Genomic DNA, 21596 nt, shown 5'->3' on the forward strand with positions numbered 1-21596 from the left:
TTCAATTTAGGGCTGTATTTTTTTTAGGCAACTTGAAAAAATTGGTGAGTTGGGAAAAAATATGAGCACGATGGCTGTGCATCTCGAGTATATATCGCAGTTCTGTAAACTGCATCTATTACAGCATCCAAAGCGGACACATTTACTAAGTCAATTTTTATTGTACGTGAATTGTGAAATTGTTTACAGAGGCTCTGCAAACGTTATACTCACAAATTATTAGTATATTTGTGAGCCATATATAACACATCAATTTTTCCACTTCAGATGTACTATTAGGTGCAGTTTACAGAATTGTGATATCGCTTTTCATTGCTGAGTTACAGAGGCGTTAACTTCATAGTTACATTTTCTGAAAATTAGCAATATTTGTCATTTTTTTCAAAAAATTTATTACCTCCATCATAAATTCACAAATAACAGTGATTAATTAGACTGTAGCTTTTTCTTTCAAATGCAACAAACCTCATCTCATTTGATGCAGTGGTTGCCGAGAAAAACAATTTCTCCTTTCCCTTGTTTTAGATAGGAGGACCCGAGCTAAAGCCTCCTCTTAAGTAATGGCTCTGCGAATAGAAGAAAAAATAGGATTTTAGTTTCGCACTTTTGTGGTTTTTTCCTTGGCTTGCTTTACTTGTTACGGTCTCTCATGTGTATAACTTCGACAGTGTAATCGTTTCTAACTAAGCTCGATATCTTCGTCGAGAAAATGGAACGCCACTGTGGTGAAGTCATCCTCTCCACGACAGTGGTGAGATTTGTTGATTGCTGGAAGCTATTTTTCACATGTGCTTCTAAAGATGCATCCTTAAGACGGAAAAGACAAACCCTGCAGTGCAAAAGAACAAAGAAGTAAACAGGAAAAGTTGCTTACTTCGAAGCTGTTTGTTACAGCACTGCCGATCAATGAATACTGATAAGTTATACGATGATAAAAGATGCGTGGAAATAGAAAAACTAGAAAGAAGAACTTGACTGTCTTTGTAAGTTGATCTTTAAGTGTTAGACTTTGTCGGGATTCATGTCATGACGATTCTTCAGCGTAACGTGAGGCTTTATGAATGCATCCGAGATTTGTACGACAAACACACCGCAAACAAATTATAAAAACAGCAACAGCAGACGACTTGGCACTATGCAACGAAGTGCACTGTTGATCAATAAGTACCGAGATGGCAGACGAGGTAAGCGCAGGCCATCCGGGAAATGAAGAGGAAAAGGTATTGACAGCCTTTTAACTTGAAACTTGTGTGCTAGTTTTTCGCGATTCTACTATCAATTATATAAAAAAACTGTTTTCTACATGCAATACTTGTCGCTGCCTAACAATAACTGCCGAGAGATCATACGACGAGAAAGGCTCGAAAAAGAAAACTACAGAAGAAAACAGAAAACGCGACGCAACCAAACGAAGATGATTGCCCATGTCTACGATAGCTTTCTTGTGTAACCTACGGCATATCACCATGCCATCTGCGAATCACGAAACCTTATGAGCACAACAGCAGCCGCACGAACTGGCAGTCTGGTTGCCAACCACAATTCCAAATAATACCACGACGTAGTATGTCTTGTTGTAATAACAGCACCACAGTTGAAACTCCCTAGAAACCTCCACTGTCCCTGGTATCTTATAAATGCAACTTCGTTGCAATGGCTTTCCATCAAGCTGCGGCAGCACTCGATGGCGAAAAAGCCTAGGACAAAGTAAAGGCTCTTTTAGATTTGCTCGCTTTTCACGTGTTTCAGCAGGTTGCTTTCGTATGTCGCACCTCCTCACACCGTAGTGCGTGACGTCACCCGCACGTGTGCCAACCGATCAGTTTCTTTCCTCTCCTATTCGTCCTCCTCCTCCCTATACCTGCGCTTCCTCTCAATGTTCTCTGCTCTCCTCCTCGTTCGTGTTACCATCTCCGGTTTTTGTTGTGCGAGATCGGCTGACGCCCATCCTAAAGGGGCCGAAATAGTCAAAGAAAGCTACTGCTTCCAACTTGAAAGTTTACGCGGTGTAGCTTTTCGTAACTGGCGTCATGATAGTCTGTCATCTTTATTTGGGGTAGCACTCGTCTCCGTCTTTAGGCCTTGCAACACAAAGGCGACATTCATTCTCAAAGATGGCGCATAAGGAACTGACCTATTACATGGAAGACGCTGCTAAGTACCAGCAGCCGAACGACACGCTGCAGAGCAGTATGAGTGCATCACGGCCAACGCGGAGCGCCATGGGAACCTGTGCTCGTGTGCGTGCTGCAGCTCTCCTCAGCGGCGTTCACTATATACTGTAAGTGCGCTCTCCTGTAGACTGCAGGCCGATCGTATATAAACGGGTAAAGGAGAAGCCATAAAGTCAGCAAGACCATAGTGACCATCACGTTTCTTTGTGTAGACACAGGGGATTTCTCAGCCGTTCTAAGCTCTTTCTTAGTTCTTCACTGTTTCTCTTTCTCCACCTTCGTTCCACCGCACGTCACGCGAACGTTGAGGCGTGAAGACGTTGCCCGTTCTTTTTCCTTGTTTCGACGGTCTTGTTCCAACAAGGTCCTTGTTTTCCGGATCTTGCCTCTGCTTAGCTCGGGATACGCGTGAAGGCACGCCGCTGTTGTGCCTTCGGGGCTTGTACGAACGGGAGTAAAAGTCGGGGACGTAAGGCAAAGTTGTAACAGAAAAAAAAATAATGAAGTGAAAGAAACGACTGAAAACGTGGGTGGTAAGGTAGGGATAGGAGAGGCCGTCCGCAGACTCCGACAAACACTTAGTGTTTATAGAAAAGCGCCCCCTCCAAGGCTGTGCGACGCTTCAATAAGGTTCTCGGCGGTAAAGCAGGCTGAGAAGAGGAAGCGGACTTCGGTTTTCGCTTTGTATACTTACTATTGTTGTTTTGTAATCGTGTAGTTTACTTACACGATGCCTATTGGGCTCTGTTTGTACAGCATATTGCCGGAAGCGATGAAAGGAAGAAATATTTTATGATTCTCGAAATGGGATGAAGCGAGAGGGTGGGGGCCTGGTACTAAAGTGGCCCTTCTGTGTCGCCTATTTGCTTTTCATGCGTCATAAATATTGATTCCTGTACCGTGTTCGTCTGCACTATTTAGGAGTGTGTACACCTGGGTTTGTTTATACATTGCCTCTCAGATTCTTTCTTTTTTTTTTGATCATTGCTAATTTCTGGAATGGATAATATCGCCATCTATACCGTGTTTAGAGCCCGTGTTGGCTCGCGTGCTATTGCAGACTATTAAGTGGGATGTGCGAGCGACTGTAATTCAGGTGGATGGATTCCATCATCTTTGCTGAGTGCGAAGTCCTTAATTTCTTGAAACGACGCAAGTCGAGTGCGCGCTCATAATAATAATTCGTAATATGCATCAGGCTGTTGTATTTTTTCGTTTTTCCCTCTCCAAAAGTGGCACGTACCAACCGCGGAGGATCGTCCAAGAACTGGGCGGTTTCTAAACATATGCTTAAAGGAAGTTTAGGAGTCGAAGAAAAGTTTCTTACAGGGGCAAGATGTGCTATTGCGCGCTATACGTATAATGGCACTAGTGGCTACTCTTTTTTATGTTTAGATAATAAAAACAACAGAACAAGAACAGGTAGTCACGATACATGGGGTTCGCGCACCTTTGAGCTCAGCTCTCGATGCGTTCGCTTTTTTTTCTTTGTGCGTCTCGCGACATTCCGTGAGCAACGGGTTTTTTCACCTGATCTGAATAAGGCTTCATCTTGTTGCTTTCGTGTCCCTTTCGTTCATTCATTCCTTCTTTCCCTAGTTAATTTGTTTGCTTTATTTATTATTATTATTATTATTATTATTATTATTATTATTATTATTAGTAGTAGTAGTAGTAGTAGTAGTAGTAGTAGTAGTCCGCGAGTTCTGCAATTACTCCGGGTATTTCGGTGTAACCCTGTTAATGCCTCCGTTTTCTGTTTACATCGTTCTCGTTGCGAGGAAAGATGATATTCCAGCTGAAGTTGCTCGCGCTGAGCTTTTTCTTCGCATTTTACTCCGATGGCTCCGCGTCGTTTGATTGTTCGTTTCTTTCTTTCTTTCCTTCTTTCTTTCTTTCTTTCTTTCCTTCTTTCTTTCTTTCTTTCTTTCTTTCTTTCTTTCTTTCTTTTTTTCTTTCTTTCTTTCGTAATTACTCTCTGTCCGTCCTCTCACTCGTGGATGCTTGTACACCACGCCTCCGCAGTGGCGTCAATGTCCCTCGTCGCTGCGTGTTCGGTCGACTGCGACGCCGATTGAACGAGAGAGGAAGCCAGACTGTGGCACGGTGTGGAGGCAGTCTTGGAGACGGGCAAAAAATTAGGACTTGAAGGCACAAGAAGTGAGTAAGAATGCGGGAGGAAGGTTAACGAGAAGAGGGGAGACGCAGCGGCTGAAGATGTGATACGCGGGAAGGCATTGCCGCCGCAAGGCGCGCTGCAAGAGGCGCTTATTGAAGATGAGAGCGCGTTGACCGCGTTAGAAATAAACGAAAAAAGAAGAAGGAAAGAAGAACGAAAGACGTCTGGCCGGTGCAAGGACGAGAGGACACAGGTGAGGCAGCGCGAGCTGATGAAATGACCGGATAAGACGACAAAGTTAAGGAACTGGAAGCAGCGAGCCTACAACGGAAATAGAGCGATTGAAATGGCCGATACTGCCGGGGAATCCGGAGCCCCTCAGAAAGAAAGAAAAAAAAGACAGAAAAGAAAGAAAGAAAGAAAGAAAGAAAGGAAGGAAGGAAGAGAGTAGCGCCGGGGCACGTATGGCACCTCGAAAGTTTGTTTTTCTTTTTTTTTTTAGAATGAAGGCTTTTTTCACTTAGCTACACTTTGACGAAGAAGCGAAGGGCCGTGGAACTAAGGAAAGAAAGGCGTGGTTTTGTTGGGCACTTAGCGGTAACGGCGCCTTATTGGGCCGGACTACTTGGAGCGCGAAAGGGACACCGAGGTGCTCCACCGTGGTATTTTATACTATTCTTATTTGTTCTAACTTGCGCTACTGTTAGTTCAATTCATTTTCTACAGGGTTGGAGTGGAAAGCAAGAGATGAACGAAACCTGGACTTTGGCAGGGGTGCGGCCGGACATGGAGGCAGGTCTTTATTTTCGCTCACTGTTTTGGAGTAAAGTGGCCATCGGTATTTGTTTCTGTCGACACTTTTCCATGTACTGGTAGGCAAAGCCACTGGTCTTCTAATGCTTTTTGGGGTGAACTGCTTGAAAAATGGCGATGGTGTTGACTGCTACGGAAAAAATATCCGGGTGACAGAGCTGATATACCAAATTGAATAAAAGTACTGCGCACTTGATGACATAGTCTGTAGTTGGGTTCTTCCCATCGCCTGGTCAGATAACTAGTTGTAAACTCTTTGCGGTTGTTGATGTCTAGAATACGCTCCTAAAATAATACAGCACTGATATCTCCTCCCTGTGGAAGTAACTCCTTGCTCATGATTATTTAAACTTTCGATATACGAATGTTTCCGAATAGACTATATTTAGTTTTTGCCCAGTACACGAGTGAACCTTCTCCGTTTACTCAGTACTGGACGAGGAGGAAGAGGGCATGAGAGGGCATGAGTTAATTCTTGTATATGTTGTGTAAAGTAATACACGGAGTTACTCCCTGCAACTAATTTTAGTTCGCAAAAGTGCATGACACTTTTGGCGGCTGCCAGAGGACACTCGAGCCCGAATCTGAATGCAAGTGTTCCTATACCCAGAGTCGACGTCATTCGTCTGCAACCACTCCTTCGAGTTGAGCCTCGGCCTGTTATGAGGGACAGTTTAACCTTGCGTCGGCCGCGGATCGTCCTGCCTCTTATTAACAGAGGGCGTGTGCATCGGTGAGGTATGGGTGCGCATTTGTTAGTGAGCCCCGTAATGGCAAGCGTATGAGTACAGGATGAGACGGGGCGCGCCCCTTTCTGGACGCCGGCATGTGTGCGAGCGACTGCGTTGACGAGCGCGACGGGAGTCAGAATGTCAAGGCCGGCACCGAGCGTTCCTGCGGTCGCCGGCGTCGCGAAGAGACTCGCTCGCGTGCCGGGTCGATGCTATCATCGTCTCTCGTCGCCACGCTCTCGAGGAGGGCGTCGGGATTCCTAGCGCGCCGTCCAATCCAGTTGCCCGCTCAACGCACTGGCACCGCTACCGAGGTGGTGTTAGCTCTTTCCGAGGAATGTTGTAGGCTAATAGAAGCCATTCTCTAGTGTAAAGCCTGACGTTACGAAGCCCGTTTATGTGGATGATCATTACTCTGGAACAATTCCTTTGCGAAAGGCTTAGCTGGTCTTATGGTGCGGGTACCATAAAGGATAGAAAAATGAAGACAAAGCAAGCAAACAAACAAACAAACAAACAAACAAACAAACATATAAGATTCTAGAAACATATATTCAGTTAAGCTGGAGTACTCTTGTGTCAGAGAAGGAATGGAACGGTTTTTTGCCTATAGGTCCTGTAGTTGAAAAACTACGTGTCCGTGGTTCAACCAAAGCGAGCATATTTTGATCGACTGTGGTAAAAACGGTCACCTCAGGTCCCAGGTTCGATTTGCGCCGCGGCTGCAGCATGCTGAAGCACAATGCATAAATATTCCCCGGACATTGTTTTTAGCCCACGTTACTGAAATACATGTTCTTAACATTCGAAAGGCCCTTGTTATGTGTCTTATAGTCCGTGTTCGCTTAGGACGCTAAATATTTTATATGTATGTATGTATGTATGTATGTATGTATGTATGTATGTATGTATGTATGTATGTATGTATGTATGTATGTATGTATGTATGTATGTATGTATGTATGTATGTATGTATGTATGTATGTATGTGCGTATGTGCGTATGTATGTATGTGCGTATGTGCGTATGTGCGTATGTATGTATGTATGTATGTATGTGCGTATGTATGTATGTATGTATGTATGTATGTATGTATGTATGTATGTATGTATGTATGTATGTATGTATGTATGTATGTATGTATGTATGTATGTATGTATGTATGTATGTATGTATGTATGTATGTATGTATGTATGTTTTTTGAAAGACACCCCCTTGAAACATAGAATATCGGCAACGCCGAGCCACGCTTTCTCTTTGTTGGAAATGCTACGCTGCCAGTTTGCATCAAAGAAGTTGCATAAATGCATGCGGTGTCGACATCTAGCGAATATTGCGATAGATTATTGGCCGAAAGCCAGGAGCATATCTCATAGTGCAATTACGATCACGAAATTAATTATGTCTTGTTTGGGATGCGGGTCCTTCCGCAGGGAAACGCTGCAGCGTTAATTAAATCGGGGTGGAGTTGTTTGTTGCACGAATATTCTGGGTCACCGCTTCCGAGGCAAGAAAGGCCTTCGGTGACTGCGGAGCTATTAAAGATAGCGTGCTTACGAAACTTTAGTCGTCAACAAAAGTTTTCTTTCTTCTTGACTGAAGAGTTCTTGAAATTTGTTTTTGTTGTAAACCATTGTATCTGTGTTGTTTAATAAAAAAGAGAGAACTGAAGTTTCCAAGGCCGCTATTTTGTAGCGATGCCTTATGCCTTATTCTATGCTATTCTTATCATCCACCAAACACGGCCGCCTGATCTTGTTGATAATGGGGGCAGACTGTCACTCTGACCACTGGCCAAGCGCGAAAAGACTGAAAAAAGCTTAGAATTGGAAAAGGCATCGCTAGAAAATACCGGCCCAAATTTTTCGCCGGCGTCTAGTGATTCAATGCTCAAGAGCTGTACTGAGCAAGACTGATCGAGACGACTCATAAAACGCCTCGGCGACACTGCGAAAATTGTAACGACAAAACAGTGAGCAGGTCGGGTTCATCTGCGTCGAGATTCACGCGCATTCTCCCTCGCTCGTTGGGTTATTATAAGTGGAGACGCGTCTCGCTTTCTCAGACAAGCCCAACGGCGTGTCGTCTGGGCTGATGAAGTACCCCCTTAGACCCCCAGAGGGCAGCACAAAGCACCCGGGACTCTCCATTTCCTCAGGCGCGCACACACGCACGCACCCATTCAAATGACTTCCCATAAGCACCCGTGTGACTGGGTCTGTGTGAGCGCGCCGACGCCATCCATCACACCCACTTCCGGCGTTCGTTTTGCCTCGGAGCGCTGGCAGTGTACCGTATAATAAACGTGTCCACGCGCTAGCGCCTTCCTGAATGGCGTTCTGCCATCGGGGAAGGGCTCACTGGCGACTTCAAATGAACCCAGCCGTGGAAAATGCAATAGAAAGTAACAGTGACAGCGGTGCACTAATGCATTTGGAATGGTCATCTTTTTATGATGTTTATTCAGTTTCCTTCATCACGTTCTGTTTTCGCTATCCAGTGTCTCTGAATACGAAGTGCATAATCGGGATTTGGGACTTATATGTCGAAGCAGCTAGCGATTGCTCACGGTAACGTCTCACTGCTAACTTGCCGAAACCATAGGCGCAAACTATCACCAGTGAAAATTTGTTTTGCCGTCGTACATATAAAGAAAATCCCTTTACTGTAGCGTAGTTTCGCGGGTCCAGTGCGTCTTTGCAGGACGCTTGCGAATAATAAACAAGAAAATTTCGCACATAATTTTCGGCAGCGATGCGGTTCCATGCCTAACGAGCTTTCAGAATAGGTTGTCATGCAAGCGCATCTGTTCTGAAAGGAAGAGGCTTCTAGACAGCATGAGAAGAGGTACTCCTCATGAGCATGGGAAATAGTTAGTTTTACGGGAAGGACCGCAATTAGGGCGCAAGGAAGTGTGGAGAATTCTACTGGGATTTCCGCTCGAGAGACTGAACTGATTAACTCATAGTGACAGATGTTCATGACTCTGAAAGAGACGCTCAGACGGAGAAATTGCCGGCCTGTGTATATAGCTTGCCAGCTTAAACCCGCCTGAAGCATAATCGTTACCACCAACCTCACTGCCATAGCGACGAAACTAGGCAAATTTGAACGCTCTCTCTCTCAGCGTAGCAAACAATCTACTAGAAGAGTTGCTGCATTGTTAAACATTTTTAAATGTATAACATCTAAAATACACAATTCATCGATCATCTTTTGGAAGGCCTTTACGTTCGGCTGCTCCAAGTTTATGGTTTGATCACTTGCTGCGGCAGCTGCATTCTGATGGTCCGCAAGAACTCTCGTGTATTTAGATTTTACTGCACGTTGTAGGACTACATAAGGTGGTCAAAATTGCACCTGAGCGCGTTCTGTGACATCTCTCCTAGCGACGCTTACCTTTCTCTGGGATGTTACACCTGATAAATAAATAAATCAGTCAGTGAAACCTTCTACAGCAGGAGAAGTTTCGTTGATGATCGCAATCCAGACCTCGTAATTAGAATTACATTCCGCACTTCCTCTGTTGGAGCTAGTTGCGTGTAAGACGGGGCGCTTATGCGCACACTTCCACCTAAAAATACCATCTTCTATGCGCGTTGTGTAATCCATTGAACTCTCGATCCAGGTGTCACATTTCCGAGGCATTTCGTGTGTCAGAGCTGTTTGCCGTAAGTAGGCCACCCTCAAAAATATGTCCAATATCACGACTGGCTGGCGCCTGCCTTGACGAGCCACAGCCTAGCGTGACTCCTGTATGACTCCTTTGTGAACACGACCCCGGGCCTTTAATTTCACCATACTGCACATTTCTTGGAATGACACCACGATCTAACGCTTATCTCAGCGCTCTTATTTCGACAGGCTCACCTCAAAATGATGGTCGTGGCTCAAGTCCATCGCGAGACCGTCAATTCAGTTCAATTGTATTCCGTTCACTTTTTTACGAGTTTTGCCTCAGGAGACATAGGCTAAAGGCTGGAGACGCCTGACAGAGCTTCTGCAGTCATTGGTTCGCAACAAATGCAAGGCGAAAATTGCAAAGATAACGGTCGAACAGAGTCTCACATTCTTCAATATGAGAAGTGAGTTCCACAAATGCTTCTTCACAAATATCAAAAGGACTCACTTATTATTAAATTTCCGAAGTTATGCGAAACACTTTCTTCTCACGAAAAACTAAAATTTCTAATTCGATGTGTCAGGAACACCAAGTATAACACAGTGAATATTGCAGGAAAATGGCAGAATAATCTGTTACAATAGCAACATATTCACCATAATAACAAGATAATGCAGTATCTCATACAGGTTTCAAAAAAAAAAAGAGAAGGTTCTTAATAATACACATATTGAACCCGTCCAAGGTCAGTAGTTACACGATACATCCTGAACACATGCTTTATTTTCCCAGAGGGTGCATACGCCATATTCTGGCAGAGTAAATTTCCCTCACGTTTTTCGCACACATCAACCTCCGCTCACCCTCAAACTTACGCCCATTCTATCGCTCATTTAACAAGAACACTGCCCCAAGCCAACGTTTGAAGACACTGTGCTTTTGCCCAAGCGCTGTGGCGAGACCTGTCCCGGAGAAGGTCAGTATATAGACTGGAGCGTCATTTATTAGTTTCGGCTCACGCTCCCGGTTACCCCTTAACTCGTTCAGTTAACCAAAATGTTGGAGCCCTGTGGTCACCGCTTTCAACGATGACTGGTTTTGGACGGTTTACGTTCAGAATCATTGGCAGTCCTATATAGGAGGTTTGGTGTCGTGATTTAATGGCGTTGAAAGAGATGCATTGTAGTGCCTACAGTCCCTTTTCGCGGAGTAGTTTGGTCTAGAGCAACGAGATGGCGCGTTGGGCGCCGCGCTGAACGTTGCCTCAAACGAAAGCGCACGAATGCGAAACCGTACCGCTTCTACACTGCTACTGTGCAGTCAGCTGTCGAAAACGCAACTGGGTGATTGTTGGCACACTGTGCTCCATTTATACTGCACAATGTGGAAAGGCAGAAAGAAGTTGTTTGCAGTAGTTGGATGAAAAGTAATGACAATATTAAGGAATCGAATGAATCTGTACGGTCAAATTCACCGGTCGTTGCGTCACAAGAATTGCCGTTGTTGCCGGCCCTTCGAGAAGCACGGCTTTCTACGAGTGTAAAAAATTTTACTCGTCCACCAGGGTTGTATTGCTAAGCCCCCCCCCCCCCCCCCTAAGTAAAGAAGAAATTTAATCCCAGAATGTTAGCAACAGTGAGTATCGCTCGTTACACAGTGACAAAGATAGTAACATCGCATTTTATTGTGTTTCTCGCGCATTATTTACACATATCCACCTCAACTCGCACTTACGCCCACCCTATCGCCCACCTATCAAGATTAGGTGAATAGGCACACTTTTGAGTCAATGCGCCGAAGCATGGGTGCATAGCGGTCTACATCAAGCGCCCACGAATTTTCGAAGCTTAATGTTTCGTGACAGTTAACTAAGTAAGCGAGTTAGTAGCGATAATTCGACTTTGCTACAAACTATTACAACGTGCACAACATTTACGTTCCAAGACTTTTGTACCCACAGGAACAATTTTATCGCAAGTGAGCACACCCCCGAATGATTAGGCAAACACTCATAAATTGTCTGCACCCAAAAACATTGCTGGATCAGAAACATGACAAAGCGCTGCTTCAAAGTGATCGGCTAATAAAGGGCGAAGAGCAAAAGACACTGATCCTGATTTATTTCAAAAGTGGGAAATTTGGACAGCTTGGAATAAATTTGTAAACCCAGTTCTTGTACAAGCACAATATACGCTGCTCACGCCATATGGTGGTAAGCGTAATGAGCTCCAAAAGCACTGACAAGTCCTGTGAAGCTGTGGCCAAATCAGAAGTCGTGGCCAAATCAAGGTTTGCTTAGCCACACCGGCGTCGTGCGCATTCATTGTAAACACGGAAGCCACAGAGGCAGCCGAGGCAAGTGGTGGACGCGTCACACGTGATCAAACATGGCGCCGCTACCCCCAGTAGTGAAGAAGGGTCTATATCCTACGGTTCGAAATCAGGGTTCTTACTCACACACACAAAAAAAAGAAGCGGAGAAAACGCTTCTATGATAGAACTGATCGTAAGAGGAGATGGCAGTTTATAATGACACAAAGTGCCTGCCATGAGAAAAAATCTGGAACACCTGGAATTTTCAGCAAATATGTGAGTTCTGAAAAATATTGTTACGGTGAAGTGAAGGAAGACGTTGAGATGGACTAGAGAAAGACGAAGTCTGGCGGTTGCCTGAACGCCATATCCATCATTTGTAAATATAAGTTATTTTACACTCGTGGGCCTGCTTTCTTCCCGCAACATTTTGGTGGAAGGTGTGGGGTACCACCACGGAACTTCGCAGCGGACGTCATCTACCTGCTGCCACAATGGCAAATCAACCGACACAAGCGACAACGCCTCGGCAGCCCGTGCCCACGGTCATCCTCACTCACCCACGGGACCCGGGAACATTTTGTGGCACGGACAACGTCGACGTCGAGGACTGGCTTACGATGTACGAGCGAGTGTGCGACAACAACAGGTGGGATCCTACAATGATGCTTGCAAACGTAATATTTTATCTGAAGGGAACTGCGAAGCAATGGTATGACACACATGAAGCTGACCTAACGAGCTGGGATGTTTGCAAAGAAAAAAATGCGAGACCTGTTCGGCAGACCTGTCGGTCGTCAGCTGGCAGCTAAAAAAGAACTTGCGTGCCGCGCTCAGACGTCCACAGAATCCTATGTCGTGTACATACAGGATGTGCTGGCCCTCTGTCGCAAGGCTGATGACAACATGACCGAGGCAGACAAGATTGGCCATATATTGAAAGGTATTGCAGACGATGCCTTCAATCTCTTGATGTGTAAGGATTGTGCCACTGTGGATGCAATTATTAAGGAGTGCCGGCGCTTCGAACAAGCGAAGGGCCGCCGCGTCACTCAAACTTTCGACCGGTTGCCCAATACCGCCGCGACATCTTCTTGCGAAGACCCGCCGCGGTTCGTTCAGCCCGCAGGACCGGAAGAAATAACGCGCATCGTTCGCCGTGAGCTTGAGGCCATGGCCCCGGCTCCCGTTCGTTCAGACTATCGGGAAAGCGTACCCGCTATCTCCCTTATACAAGCGGTCGTTCGGGAGGAAATAGCAAGTTTGGGCATTCCATCTCTCTGCTCAGTCCGCCATACCAACACCTACCAAATTTCTCCGACCGCTCGCTCCCGGACGCAAAGCTTTCCACCACTCCGCCGCAACCCAGCTGAATGGCGCACAGCGGATGATAAACCCATCTGTTTTAATTGTTCCGGTATTGGACACATCGCCCGTCATTGCCGCAACCACTGGTCGTCGCCTCCTCGGTGGTCGTCTCCGAGTCACTACAGCCAAGTACCCGACAATCGCACTTTCTCGCCCTATACGCCGACTAGGAACATCAACGCCGACAGTGCTCCACCAAGATCCAGCCGATCCCCGTCTCCGCAAGGTCGTAGGTCCCGTTCGCCTCTCGTTCACCGCTCTTCGTCCCCTTCTGCAACCGGTCGCTTCGCTTCGGGAAACTAGGCGGTGCAGCTCCCGGAGGTGAAGCTGCAACTCCGACCCGGCCCACAAATCCTCTATTGACCCTGCCTACATGTGGAAACCTGCTGGACATTGAAGTCGATGGCGTTCCTGTTAGATCTCTCGTTGATACAGGAGCGCAGCTTTCAGTTATGAGCGCTGCTCTCCGCCGCCGGCTCAAAAAGGTTCTGACCCCCGCCGTACCGTGCACCGTGCGAGTCGCCGATGGGAGTACGTCACCTGTCCTTGGAATGTGCACAGCACGTGTGACCATTGGGGGCCATTATACCGTTGTTCTATTTATCGTCCTTGAACACTGCCCACACGACCTAATTCTCGGCCTCGACTTCCTTTCGAAACACTCTGCCCAAATTGACTGCTCCGCAGGTGTTGTACAGTTGGACCTGCCGCTTCCTGCCGACGCAACCACTTGTGCTCCACACCGCTTATGTGCTGCTGAATTTGCAAGGCTGTCTCCACAGGCTGCTACAAATGTCCTGCTGACGCCCTGTCCTCCCGTACCTGATGGCGAGTACGTCCTGTCGCCGCTTACTGACGTGGTTTTGTCGCGTAATATTGCCCTACCGAGCACCTTAATTCGGATCCGCGAAAACTGCGCTCGCGTGCCCATCCTCAATTTTGGGTTCTCGTCACATGTTTTGCCACACGGTATCGCCATAGCGCATATCACTCCTTTGGAAGAATTTCAGATTTCTTTTTTGACCTCTGAATCCTTCCTCAGTACGAACGGACCTTTGTCATCCACTCCTTCGTACTCGACGCCTGCGGACGATGTTTCTAAGATGATCGCCCCCGACCTTCCTTCCGAGCAAACAACAGCTCTTCGTCATCTCCTGTCATCTTATCGGGACATCTTTGATTTGGACGACCGTCCACTTGGCCAGACATCTGTTGTCACGCATCGCATCAACACCGGTGACGCCAGCCCCATTCATAGGCGGCCATATCGTGTCTCGGCAACAGAAAGGGCCATCATACAGAAAGAAGTAGACAGGATGATGGACAAGGACATCATTGAACCCTCCAGTAGCCCGTGGGCATCACCGGTTGTCTTAGTAAAGAAAAAATATAACTCGTGGCGCTTCTGCGTTGACTACCGTCACCTCAACCGGATAACAAAGAAGGATGTTTATCCCTTGCCTCGCATTGATGACGCTCTTGACTGCCTTCACGGATCCCAATACTTTTCATCAATTGACCTCCGCTCCGGCTATTGGCAGATTAGCGTCGATGAGATGGACCGCGAGAAAACCGCCTTTGTCACACCGGACGGTCTGTACCAATTTAAAGTCATGCCCTTTGGATTATGCAATGCGCCAGCTACATTCGAGCGCATGATGGACTCTCTCTTGCGCGGCTTGAAGTGGTCTACATGCCTGTGTTACCTCGACGATGTGATTGTGTTTTCGCCGAACTTTGAGAGCCACCTGCGGCGCCTCACAACCATACTCTCCGTGTTTCGCAGGGCTGGCCTTCAGCTAAACTCCTCCAAGTGCCATTTCGGTCGCCGTGAAATTAACATGCTTGGTCATCTCGTCAACGCCGCCGGAATCCAACCTGATCCACAGAAAGTTCACGCCGTGCGAAATTTTCCTGTACCTTGTTCAACGAACGATGTCCGTAGTTTTCTGGGCTTATGCTCTTATTTTCGGCGATTTGTGAAAAATTTTGCGGACATCGCTCACCCTCTCACTGACCTTCTTAAGAAAGACGCCTCTTTCTCTTGGGGACCGCTACAGGAGAAAGCCTTCTCTACCCTGATTGAGCGGCTTACCACTTCCCCGATTCTCTCCCACTTTGACCCTTCTGCGCCCACTGAAGTACGAACTGACGCGAGTGGTCATGGCATCGGCGCTGTCCTCGCTCAGCGTCAACAGGGCCAAGACCGTGTCATCGCTTACGCTAGCCGCCGCCTTTCCACGCCCGAGCGAAATTACTCCATTACTGAGAGAGAATTCTCGCGCTCGTATGGGCGGTCGCGAAATTTCGCCCGTACCTTTTCGGTCGGAGCTTCTGCGTTGTCACCGACCATCACGCCCTCTGCTGGCTCTCCTCTTTGAAGGACCCAACTGGACGACTTGCACGTTGGGCATTGCGCCTACAAGAATATACATTTTCTATTATATATAAGTCAGGACGCCTGCATAAAGACGCTGACTGCCTGTCCCGCAATCCCGTGGATCAACCGGACGATACCGATGCAGACTCGGACATCAGTATTCTGTCCCTCTCCGGCTTCCTCCACATTGGCGACGAGCAGCGCAAGGATCCTGTTCTTCGAACACTTATGGACCGCCTAAGCTCCTCGCCCAATGACCCGTCCCTTCGGATGTTCACCTTGCGCGATGGAACTTTATACCGTCGTAGCGTTCGTCCTGACGGCCCGGAGCTCCTCCTAGTCGTCCCCAAGCACCTTCGACTCACCGTGCTCCAGCAACTTCATGACGCTCCTACTGCTGGACATCTGGGCGTCACTCGTACTTACGACCACCTGCGGCGCCGCTTCTTCTGGCCTGGCATTTATCGCTCTGTGCGCCGTTATGTCGCTTCTTGCGACCTGTGTCAGCGCCGGAAGACGCCCGCTATGCCTCCCGCTGGTTTGCTTCAACCCATTGATATACCTACAGAGCCCTTCTTCCGTGTGGGCCTCGACCTCCTTGGTCCGTTTCCAATTTCCATCAAAGGAAACAAATGGATTGCTGTAGCAACCGATTATGCCACTAGATATGCCATCGCACGAGCCCTGCCAACCAGCTGCGCTACAGATGTCGCCGACTTCTTACTAAAAGACGTCATCCTGCACCACGGCGCCCCTCGCCAGTTGCTGACGGATCGCGGCCGCTACTTTCTATCGAAGGTCGTTGATGATCTGCTCCGCTCCTGTTCTACAGAACATCGGATTGCTACCGCGTACCACCCTCAAACGAACGGCCTCACCGAGCGACTCAACCGCACACTCACTGAAATGCTCGCCATGTACGTCTCCAACGATCACCGCGACTGGGACGTCGCTTTACCATACGTCACTTTCGCATACAACTCGTCCCGTCACGACACTGCCAGGTTTTCACCATTTTTCCTTTTGTACGGCCGCGACCCCACCTTGCCTTTTGACACGTTGCTACCTTCCGCAGTACAGTCACCCAGCACTGCTTACGCTCGCGAGGCTATTGACTTAGCCGCCCAGGCCCGAGATGTCGCCCGTCATCGCCTCACAGTCTCGCAAGCTTCTCAAAAGCGACGCTACGACCTTCGGCACCGAGACCACCATTTTTCACCTGGTTCCCTTGTCCTTCTCTGGACGCCTTCACGTCGTGTCGGCTTGTCGGAAAAATTACTGTCCCGTTTTTCTGGTCCGTACCAGATCTTACGCCAACTGTCCGACGTGACCTACGAGATCGCCCCACTCAGTCAGCCTTCCGTGCCTCCCAACTTAACCAGTGATGTTGTTCACGTCACCAGGCTCAAGCCCTATGTCCCCCCAATAAGTGAGGCTGTTTAACTTGCACCGGGACGGAGCTCCCCCACCGGGAGGGTGATGTTACGGTGAAGTGAAGGAAGACGTTGAGATGGACTAGAGAAAGACGAAGTCTGGCGGTTGCCTGAACGCCATATCCATCATTTGTAAATATAAGTTATTTTACACTCGTGGGCCTGCTTTCTTCCCGCAACAATATTAAGGGAATTCCCACTCCACTTGCTTTGAACCAGGAAAAAATGTATACCTACAGTATATACACGGCAGTACTTATGCCGAAGATCTACTCCGTTTCATGCTTAGCATCCAACTCTGTGGAAGCTGCACAACTGGTCCTGTCATGGATGTCTCACTCCGCGCATTTCGCAGTCGTTATGGATCTGTGAGGCCCATCTATGGGATAACTATACTTCATATATTACAGCTACAACTTGCGTGCTTAAGGTCCTATCAGGTCGCGTATCTGTGCACTTTTGTGATTCCAGTACATGCGAAGCTCTGGCTGCAAACACAAGTGCTGTGCTGTGGCCACTGGTCGCGGAATATGTCACCCTCGCTTGTTTCGTGGTAATGGGTACAGATCTGTGATACTTTGCACGCAAAAATGAAGCGATAGTTTACAACATAAAAGTATGCCACTTACATCGAATTACATGGCACATAACTGGAACTATCTTTTGTATGTGACGTACTATTTTTTCGGTCGCAAATCTGAGCAGTAGTCGGAATCGGAAGTCTCGTTAGCGTTTGTACCATTGTCAGCTATGTGTGAAATGGAGGACAGCCTCCCCAGAAGGGAACGAAGCTTTCAACTTAAGCTATAAAATTCGCCAATATGGTGTCGTCCGTTGGTTTTGTGAGATGGAGCCTGGATGGACGGTCGGAATATTATGAAACGCTTGACTCAGCCGAATCTAATACATCGCACCAGATGTATACCTTACCAGTAGTACTTGAAAATTATGCACTGGGCATAGGGGCCTTTCATGTTATAAAGCTCCATTTTTATTCTTGCTCCTGAACAGCAAGTGTCAAACACCGTCAGAGAAATTTAATTTTTTAAAAAATCTGTCTGGGAAAAGCAGAAAAAAAAGAAAATATGAAACTGACGACATAAACATAGTCAGGACACTGCTCGATCAGACATGTTATTAGTCAAGAGGGCCAGCCAATGGTAAATAGCTATTACGAACAAAAAAAAATTATCTCTGAATTCGCATCCGCTGTCGATATCTGCGCAATACCACTGTAGTAGCCCAGTGCCTTCACCACTGCTTCGCTCAGCGCTGCATTTATTTTATCTCATGTTCATCTGCGCGGCCCCGCGCTCCAGGTTCGTTTCCTGATGCCCAACGTGTCTGATGCCTGTATAGTTGAAATATTAGAGGAACATGAGGCTCTTACGATAACACATTTTCTAGATAAGCATAGTGTATTATCGTCAAATCAGTACGGATCTGTGCAGGGAAAGGCACCCAAGCACTGTTAGATATCTCTATCTATTAATTTCCACACTAGATCGCAACCGGGTAGCCTGTTCTCTATTTATCCATGTCCCTAAGGCATTTGACAGTGTTTGTCATGACATTTTGTTACAGAAGCTGTCTCTGCTAGGCCTTCGTGGGTCATTCTTGAATCTGTAGACTAACTTTCTGCAGGGTATACAACAGTCTATAAAAGTTCGAAAAAGTGTTTTTTTATGCATATTTATTCTGGAGTCCTTCAGGGCTCAATATTAAGCCCCCCACTCTTTAACATTTATGTGAATGATTTGTACAATATAGTAGGTGATCATATATATCAATACTCCGATGATGCAGTTATTGTATGCTGTGCAATTGATCTCTGCGATGCAATTAGCTCCTTGCAGAATAATGTGACTAATGCTATGAACAGGCTCGCAGCTAAATTATTAAGCGTCCACCCCTCTAAAACGCGACTTGTATGTTTCCATAACCTCACGAAAAAATCCTGCCTATGAAATCGATATCCTTACACACATCTGACTGTTATACATGCACATGTCAACCTGTCAAATACGCATCTTCTGTTAAGTATCTTGGGCTGCTCTTTGACTGTGATATTTTATGGAACTCACATTTGTCCTACCCCTGTAACAGGTTGCGCGCGGTCTCCTGTGTATTATTCAATATGCGATGTCTTATGCCAATATTCGCACGAAAAATTATTGTGAATGCTTTAGTCTACACTGTGCTGCGTTATGGTATGACTCTTTATGGTCTTTATGGTCGCTGCACCTTTAGATGGTGTTCAAGAATTAACTCAATTTTACGTTCACTGTTGTCAATAAGGGCGTACGGTTTGCGTCCAAGGAAAGATACAGATCTCTTCAATTTGTTGAATTTGCCAAACTTAACTTCCCTGATTGTCGAGAGCGCTGTAATTAAACACTTCCGCAATAATGATTTTAAGATACGGTGTGCACCAGCCCATTCCCATAGACCGAAAAAACTGCATGTGATCCCCAAAATGGCAACAAAATACGGAAGAAGAATGCAGCAATATTATGTTCCAGCTACATTTAATAAATTACGAACGCCTGCGTTAGAAGCTAACACAAGCCGGGGGATCCAGAAATTACTCAGGACTTTCGAAGTTTAAAATAACGTTTTGTATAACGCCTTCAATATTTCGTTCCGACCCGCTAATAGCTAAGTCCGCTAGTAACCTCGTGCAATTATCTGTGACCTGATTGTTAGGCAGTGCCAGTCAAGCCCTCTGAGGCTGTGACAGGCGTGTTATCTGTATTTTGTTTTGCCTTATGCACAATAAAGATTGTATTAGGTTGCATCGTATTTTTTAAAGAAAGCGACATGAAGAATTAAACATGAAGGAAAAAGCAAGACAGGAAGCGGCAGAGGAAGTCTAAAAAAAAAAGTAAAGACTCTGTTCACTCCGGAAAGCAGGAAGCCACTCGCGGGGAAAGACAGACTGGCCATAAAGAGAACGTTAAGTGCTTTGGGGTTTGGCTTCAGCGTCTATAAAATGGATCTGCCGTTGGCTTCCGCGATGGCAATGAATGCCACCAAAACGGCCTAAAGCGTGTCGACGCGCTTACTCTAATGGAACGACGGTAGCTGTCGAGAGCATTGTGCGCACCTCGCGAACGCGTGCCCTGCATGGCGTGCCGTTCGATCTCCTTAATACTTTAGCAATGGACGCTCGCAGTGGCGTTGGAGGCGGCGCATAAGAGCGTGTACATTAATCTGGGCGTCCTAGATGTTTGTATTTTTTCCTACATTGTTCGGGATTTTATTTCAGACCTTGTCGTGATAACTTTGTGTTACGGTGTCGGTGGTCTTGGTGATTTAGAATCCTGTGATTTACTCTGCGTCGTTCGTCGAGAAAGCGTAGGCTTTCTACTATGCAAGAAATGTCGTTTAAGCGAATTTGAAGGTGCTGAAGTTGCGTTTGAATGGAAGAAGGTAAGAGCAAACATGTTAAAACTTTATTTTTATTTTTTTGCTGTCGTCTGCATAATGAAGAAATAATAGTAAAAGCTTCGAATAAAGGCCCCGCTCGTTCGAGATTGTGTGCAGGCCGACCCAGATGCAGGTCTAAGGCATATAATTCCGCTCACAAATGCTCGCACCCAAGAGCTACCTCTAGAATGGCTTAAAAGAGGCTTCATCTATGGGCTTAGCGGTTCTTCACGTGTTAACATCACAATCCACGCAGGCACGTGGTCACGACCACAACAATCACCCTGCAAACCTCAATGCTCGCTTCTTCTCCCCACCGTTTAACCTCTCCACTTATCGCTTCCTCTGATCCCCGCTCTCTTCTCATTCTTCCCAAAAATCTGACTCCGGTGGGAGACGCATTGAATAAGCCCCCCTTCTTTCCACGTGTGTGCTTCCTTCCGAACAAGCTTTCTCGTGTGGGTTGAGGCGGGGGGCTTGACTGCGAGTTTCATAGTTCATGCACATTGTAGGCTGACTCAGCCAGTGACACTGTCGTCACCCTCCACACGTTCGCCATCGCAGGGGCACCTTTCGTCTGGCAACCTATTTTACCGCTAGGAGGCGCCACGCTAAATTTCCGAGTCGCGTGTCTGCGCTAGCGACGTCTGTCTGCCTGCCCGTTAACGGAGCCGGGAAAAAGGGAGTTGCTTCCGCAGGTAACGACATTTCCGGTCTTTTGAGCCCATCGCCCCGGAAGTGAGTCGATTTAGGGGCAGCAAACGACTGATATTAGCGATGGGAAAGGGAGTCGCTCGGAGGCATGACGAACTCGACCTCTCTCTGTCCTAAAACTGTAAAGTGTGGCCAACGGTAACCATGGGAAGCGAGAATAATTCCGGTATGGTTTCGCTCAGACAGAAGTGCGCTGCTAGAGAAAGCCGTTCGCATGTCCGTGCCGATTACGATGGTTAGACTCGTTTCTTGACGCATTGTGATCATTCGATATTTCTGCAGATTTCTTAATCGCTGCGGTTTATTTTTTGGTGTTCGTAGAAGAGCCGGTCTTCCGTCGCTTATTTGCCCATGCTCACAAAATTTAAACGACAACAGCGACTCCAACATAATGTCTTCTTTTTTTTCCTTCGTGTTTTATATACAAAAATGGAGCCGGACTGGGCAATCGGAAGTTGTTGTTTACTTTTGTCGAGCCTGTGGGGCGAGGCCAGGCGCG

General features: G+C 46.8%; 1 protein-coding gene across 2 annotated transcripts in view; it reads left to right on the forward strand.

The window, feature by feature from the left end:
• The window catches only part of LOC135900911 (uncharacterized), a 155312-nt gene that overhangs the window by 64066 nt on the left and 69650 nt on the right, over window positions 1-21596 (forward strand). The window lies entirely within an intron of this gene.

The sequence above is a fragment of the Dermacentor albipictus genome, chromosome 2 (genome assembly GCF_038994185.2).
Source record: "Dermacentor albipictus isolate Rhodes 1998 colony chromosome 2, USDA_Dalb.pri_finalv2, whole genome shotgun sequence".
Taxonomy (NCBI): domain Eukaryota; kingdom Metazoa; phylum Arthropoda; class Arachnida; order Ixodida; family Ixodidae; genus Dermacentor; species Dermacentor albipictus.